This window comes from Nyctereutes procyonoides, unplaced genomic scaffold (genome assembly GCF_905146905.1).
Source record: "Nyctereutes procyonoides isolate TBG_1078 unplaced genomic scaffold, NYPRO_anot_genome, whole genome shotgun sequence".
NCBI classification, from domain to species: Eukaryota; Metazoa; Chordata; class Mammalia; order Carnivora; family Canidae; genus Nyctereutes; species Nyctereutes procyonoides.
Window position 1 is genome coordinate 3505500 of NW_026575041.1, and position 6608 is coordinate 3512107.

Below are 6608 nucleotides of genomic sequence, written 5' to 3' on the forward strand. Positions count from 1 at the left end.
TCAGTCAGAGGACCCAGATCATTTGCTTTAAGCTCCTCCATCTTGCTGTGTGACCTCTGGCAGCTGATCTTATCTGAGGCTCTTTCTTCACCTGTAGTGGGGTATAATAATCCCAGCCCTCTTTCCCAAAACTGTTGCTGGACCAAAAGAAAGAATGCATAAGAAAGTGCTTTGTAAACCGTAAAAGACTCATCAAATGTAAGGGGTTGTTATTATTGCAGTGGGAGATGCAGAAGGCCAATAAAATGGATTTGGTTGCAGTAAGCACAGGGGTTACTTTCTGTTTCTTAAAAAAAAAAAAAAAGGAAAAAAACCCAGCAGCGGCAAGTACTGCCAGGTGCACAACGTAGTTTTTCCAACTTTGAGAAGCAAATAACCGAGAGGGGCCAACTGGCTCATCCCAAGAGGCCTGTCTTCACCAATAGAATCAGAAATCACGGCTCAGGGAATAGTTACAGGCAAGAGCCAGGACAGCAGGCCCTGTCCTGGCAGGGCAGGACCCAGGGGGTGTGGAGCCAACAAAGGTTGTCCACATGGCCCAAGACCTGGTCCCTGGGCTTCTGCGGCTTGGAGCTTCCTTCAGTCCCCACCCAACCAGATGTACTCCTTAGGGTTCCAGGTGGCCTGTGAATGGTGTTGCCTGCCCCCAGGCCACATTCAGGAGTATCACCTCAGGGTTAGGCAGAAAAGTGACCCTGGTTTCACCACAAAATAGGCCAGGCTGAGTGTCTATGGCTCCCCAGGTGGCCAGCCTCATTAGTGCTCAGGGCCGCACTGGGCCTGCCAGGATTGTGGGCCAAGTTCAGCGCAGGAGGCGTGGGGAGGCTGGGACTCTGGGCCAAGTCCAGCGCAGGAGGCGTGGGGAGGCTGCTTCCAGTTCTTTTCAGGCTCCGAGACACGTCCTTCCAATGCCTGGCTAAATGGGAGCCCCTGAAATTTGTGCCAGCCTAGACACAGTCCTCTCAAATAGTACCTTTAAGACAGCCACACTTTTCTCAAATCTTCTTGGCCAGGGCTAGAGAAGACGTTAATGACCATCTAGTCCAGCCTGCCTGCCCCTGTTTTCAGTTGAAGAACCCGAGTCCCAGAGGCAGAAACTTGCTGAAAGGTCAGATCAGGGGAGCTTCCCTGAGGCCGAACCACAGTTCTGAGAACAAAAATTGAGTCTCTGACCTCTCAGCTGCCCACCTCCTCCCTCCCCTCCTTCTTTCCCCATTACTAGTATTTTCCAGTCTCTTCTCCTTGGGGCCACTGCCCTCTCACCTCTCTGAACTTCCTGGCCAGCCCTACCGGCCTGAGGTCTCCACCTGAGGCTAAGATTCTGCTTCCCCGCCTCTGCTCTGCACTGGCCAGTTCAGAGAGCTCACCCGCTGCCCCAGGCTGCCTCAGAGATGCTCCCTAGGCAGTGGCCTGGGACATAGGGGGGGTGAAGGTGAGGTCAGGAGCTACAAAAGCAGGTCCCATTCAGCCACCAATGGTTATGCATTCACTCTTCAATCCCTGAAAACTTGCTGAGGACTTAAACTCAGAGCCTTGCACAAGACATCAAGTCACAAGCTACTACTTACCAGCTCAGCCCTGTATGCAGGTGCTCCCAGTCTGGTGGAGGTGGCACCCAAATGGGCATTTGCCACCAGGGTGATCAGCATAGGATAACAGGGCAGCACAGGGGACTCTAGAGGCCCAGAGGATGCCTCCACTACCCCCAGCCTGGGCAGTGAGAGAAGGCATTGAGCTCCAGTGCAGCTCGAGGAGACACTGCCTAAGCAAAAAGGTGGGGAAAGGCATTCCGGGAAGCCCACACTAAGATGAGAAGGTAAGTGGCATGACAGGATCAGGGAACGGTGCTGGATGTCATGTGGGTTAAAGCATAGGCTGGGCAGGGGTGAGGGTGGGTGAGGCCGGGAGTTGGCAGGGGCCATATGTGAAGGGTGCTAAAGGCAGGTCCAACGTGTATTTTCCAACACGACCAAGCCATTAAGTCAATTCTGATGCTGTTGACCTGGAGATAGCATCCAATCCAGTGGGTCAAAGGCTCAGGCCCTCAAGACTGCCCCCATCTATGCTTCTGGCCGATTGGTTATAAACTGGAAGGTCCTTCAACATGTTCCTCAGGTTCAATTAATTTGGTAGAGCAGTTCACAGAACTCAGAGGAACATTTACTTCTGTTTACCAGCTTATAATAACGGATATTATAAGGAATACAGATGAATAACTAGATAAAGAGGTAGAAAAGGCAGTATCAGGTCCAACCTTCCCTTTGCCCTCATGTCCTAGAGAGGTGCTGGGGTAGACCCAACGAGCCCATATTCTTTGTAGAGTGCTAGGCTTGCTATTTCTTTTCCTTACTAAACCTTGTCATCCTTGTGCTGGGACCATACTAATTGTCTCTGTATTGTTCCAATTTTAGTATATGTGCTGCCAAAGCAAGCACTCCTGACTGAACCTTAGGCTTCCCATCCAGCAACAGGAAAGATGAAACCCAATCACATCTCAGGGGATTTCACCCCCTGGTGAATCAGAATCGACTATGGAACTTTGTACATGACACATACATGGGCCCCATCCCAAGATTATTAAATCATCCTTTCATTCCACAAATATTTGTGTGCATATACCACGTGCTGGATGGACATAGTTCTAGGCAGTAGGGATATGGCAATGGGCAAATCTCCTGGCCCACCTTCATGGAGTTTACACTCAGATCTCTGGAGATGGGCCCAGACATCTGTACTTAGAAAAGCTCCACTAGCGATTCCAAAGCCTAATTGTGTCGCCTTCAAAATTCATATGTTGAGGTCCTACCCCGTCTGTAACTCAGAATGTGATTGAACTTGGAGATAAGGTCTTTAGACAGGTAATTGAGTTCAGTGAAATCACAGGATGGGCCTAATCCAATATGACTGGTGTCCTTATAAGAGGAGATTAGGACACAGAGAGGAGAGACCATGTGAAGCTACAGCGAGAAGGTGGCCATGTACAAGCCAAAGAGATGCATCAGAAAAAAACAACCCTAACAACACTTTGATCTTAGACTTCTAGCCTCTAGAATTGTGAGGAAATGGCAGCAAATTAAGATACTCAGCCTTACTCAGGAACTACTTCTTAAAGAACTGGACAAAGATGCAGAATGCAAATGGGAAGCACATCTGGGTAGTGTGGCTAGGTAACCCAAAGCTTAGAGACATCTTTATAGGTTCGGCCTGATAGAAGTCAGTTAGCTTCGTGTGTTTCACAAAGGCATGACCCTGTTGGAAATGTAGATGCTACTGAGAAGCCTACAGAGTCCTGCCCCAAACCCTGACAGGCCTGGCACAGGCTCCTACTCATCTACAAAGAACCACATCCGCAGGAGTGACCAGCAGAACCCCAGGGTTCTTACGTCCACAAGGAGGCTCCAGTTGGGACAGGCCTTGGGAACAGCACCAAGAACCCATCCTGCCCAGAGAGACCCAGCATGGGCAAGGATCTGGCCTGAGGTCACACAGCATGATGGATACAATCCAAGCTGGAATCTCACCCCCTGCTGGTTCCAGCTGCTTTCTTCCTCAGCCCCGGCACCTCGCCCAAACCTGCTGCCACCCGCTCTGCTTTCCCACCCTCTCCTCCCCACCTCTCTGCCTCTGACTAAAGCCAGGAGCATGATTTCAGAATGATGAAACTCAGCTCCTGAGGTCACGCCGGCCTCTTTCAGTGGCTGTAATTTTGCACGGCTTCATCCCCCCCAGGAGGCTGGGGCAGCTGCCAGACTTTTGGCACATGTCTGGGGGGAATGTGAGGATGAGACAACCAGGAGAGATCACTCAAGCTGGGTCAAGAGGAATTGTGCATTACAGATTGTCTCCTGACCCAGCACGGGTCTGGGGGACACACAGACCGATAATGCAACCTTGTGCTCATGTCATGCCTTAACTCAGGCTTTCTACATCAACACCATGAAGCTGCTTGTACCTCTGTCCCCCAAGCCATGCTGACTCCTATCTCTGGGGGCTTGCTTCTCTGCTGTTTTGTCCAGATTGTTCTTTCTCTTTTCCTGTCCTCCTTGTCTGCTCTGCCTGGCTTCTCCTACTCATCCTTTAGGACCCAGCTCTGACATCACCTTTTCTATGGAGCCTGCCCTGACTGGATAGGGAGCCCCCACTCCCAGCAGGTGGGCTTATATATTTCTCAGTGTACACTTATAATAATCTCTCTTTATGGGGCACCTGGATGGCTCAGTGGTTGAACATCTGCCTTTGGTTCAGGTTGTGATCCTGGGGTCCTGGGATCGAGTCCCGCATCGGAATCCCCACAGGGAGCCTGTTTCTCTCTGCCTATATCTCTGCCTCTCTCTGTGTGTCTCTCATGAATAAAAATAAAATCTTAAAAAAAAAAATCTCTCTTTATGTTCATCACATTATATTTTAATTACCTGCTTACATGTCTGTCTCTTTACTCATCTCAAGAGCAGAGATGAGGTTGGGACTAGCTCCAGACCCCAGCACAGAGTTGAGCATAGAATAAGTCAGTGAATGTGGGACACTCCACCCACTCACCACCGCAAAGATAGATGAGGCAGCGATTATTATCTCCCTACTTTACAGAAAAAAACCGAGTTATGTGACCTGTCCAAGGGCCCAGAGTGAGTTAATATCAGAGCAGGGACTAGAATCCAGCTCTCCTGGTGCTTAGACAGTTCTCTGTCTCTGCTCCAAGGACAGCACTCATGGAACAGCCAGCCAAAGGGACCTGCTGAGCCATACTAGGTGTATCAGTTTCCTATTGCTGCTATAACAAACAAATCACCACAAACTTAGTGGCTGAGAACAACATACTTATTGTCTCACAGTTCTGGATGTCAGAAGTTCAAAATGGGCCTCAGTGGGCTAAAATCAAGGTATCAGCAGGTCTGCATCCCTTTCTGGAGGCTCTAGGGGAAAATCCATTTTCTTACCTTTTCTAGCATCTAGAGGCTGCCTACATTCCTTGGATCCATCTTCAAAGCTAGCAATGGCTGGTCAAGCCTTTTTTACATTGTTTCACTTTGGCACTCTCTTTTTTATTTCCCTCTTTAGTTTATTAGGATCTTTATGATTACATTGGGCTCACCCAGATAATCCAGTTGATCCCTCTCAAGGTCAATTGAGCTATAACCTTAATTCCGTACGTCAGGTGATCTAACATAACCTCAGGTTTCCAGGGATTAGGAAGTGGCCATCTTTGGGAGAAGAAGAATTATTTTGCCTACCATACTGGTGGGCAAGGAAATAATAGATCTTTGAAGCGTGGAATGACCAGACTTCCCAGTATGCCAGGTTCTGCCTTAAACCTGTCATCCCTAAATGATTATTGATAGTGCCCATTTCTCTCTCAAAAACATTCTGGCTTGGGTAGCCCCAGTGGCCGAGCAGGTTAGGGCCACCTTCGGCCCGGGGCGTGATCCTGGAGACCCGGGATGGAGTCCCACGTCGGGCTCCCTGCATGGAGCCTGCTTCTCCCTCTGCCTGTGTCTCTGCCTCTCTCTCTCTTTTTCTCTCTTTCTCTCTGTGTCTCTCATGAATAAATAAATAAAATCTTTAAAAAAAATTCTGGTTTATATGGTTACCCTAGTCATAGACTATTGGAACAGGAAGTCCAAGCCTACCATTTTGCAGATGAGGAAACTAAAGCATTGGGAAGGGGAGGAGCTTGCTCAATGTCACATAGCTACTGACAGAGTTGAGACTGGGATCCAGGTTTTTTGCCAGGAGGAGAAAGCCAGCTTGGTGCCCAGTTCAAGATGAACTATTTCTTTCATCAAGTCAAGAAGGCTTCCTAGAGGAAGCAGTAGGCAGTCATCAATGATAATGATAATGATTAAATATTTGCTATATTTTAGGCACTGTTCATTAATGCTGAATGCTTTATATGCATTATCTTGTTGGGGCCTCACAAAAATCTTTATATTTATAAAATAAGGAAAAAGAGAAATAAGGGAAAATAAAATTTGAGTGGTCAAGTGCCCAAACCAGTAAAGTCTCAAGCCCTTTTCTGTCTTATATTTAACCTAATAATCTTTCCTCTCTACCTAGAGCATTACTGGGCTTGAGGAACAAAGAGGGCTGGAAGCCTTGCCTTGGAGAAGCATGGGCTGCAGGGTAGGGAGGAAGAATGCAGAGGGGCTGATGGTTTACTGAGCCTGTGAAGTGATGAGGGAAAGGATTTGAGGATGAGGTAGCTCAGACAGTTGTGTTTAATTTCCACTGAAGACTAAAAAGATGGTCATAGCAGGAAAAATTTATTTTAAAGGGTTTAGTTATTTTTTTCCATATATGTTCAATGTAGAACATTTGGAAAATACCAGAATTAAAAGAAGATAGTAACAATTGTGATAATCCCATTCTCCCAAAGAACCACCATTAAGATTTTGGCAGATGTGGGATGCCTGGGTGTCTCAGTGGTTGAGCCTCTGCCTTTGGCTCAGGTCATGATCCTGGGGTCCTGGGAGCGAGTCCCACATTGGGCTCCCCACAGAGAGCCTGCTTCTCCCTCTGCCTATGACTCTGCTTCTCTCTGTGGGTCTCTCATGAATAAATAAATAAAATATTAAAAAAAAAAAGACTGGCAAATTCCCATACGGGGATTTTTT

At 48.0% G+C, this 6608-nt stretch overlaps 1 non-coding gene across 1 annotated transcript; it reads right to left on the reverse strand.

The window, feature by feature from the left end:
• Positions 1-2327: 2327 nt before the first annotated feature.
• Positions 2328-2435, reverse strand: LOC129506842 (U6 spliceosomal RNA). The gene has a single exon (XR_008663875.1). It is a non-coding gene; the product is annotated as a U6 spliceosomal RNA (small nuclear RNA).
• Positions 2436-6608: the final 4173 nt, after the last annotated feature.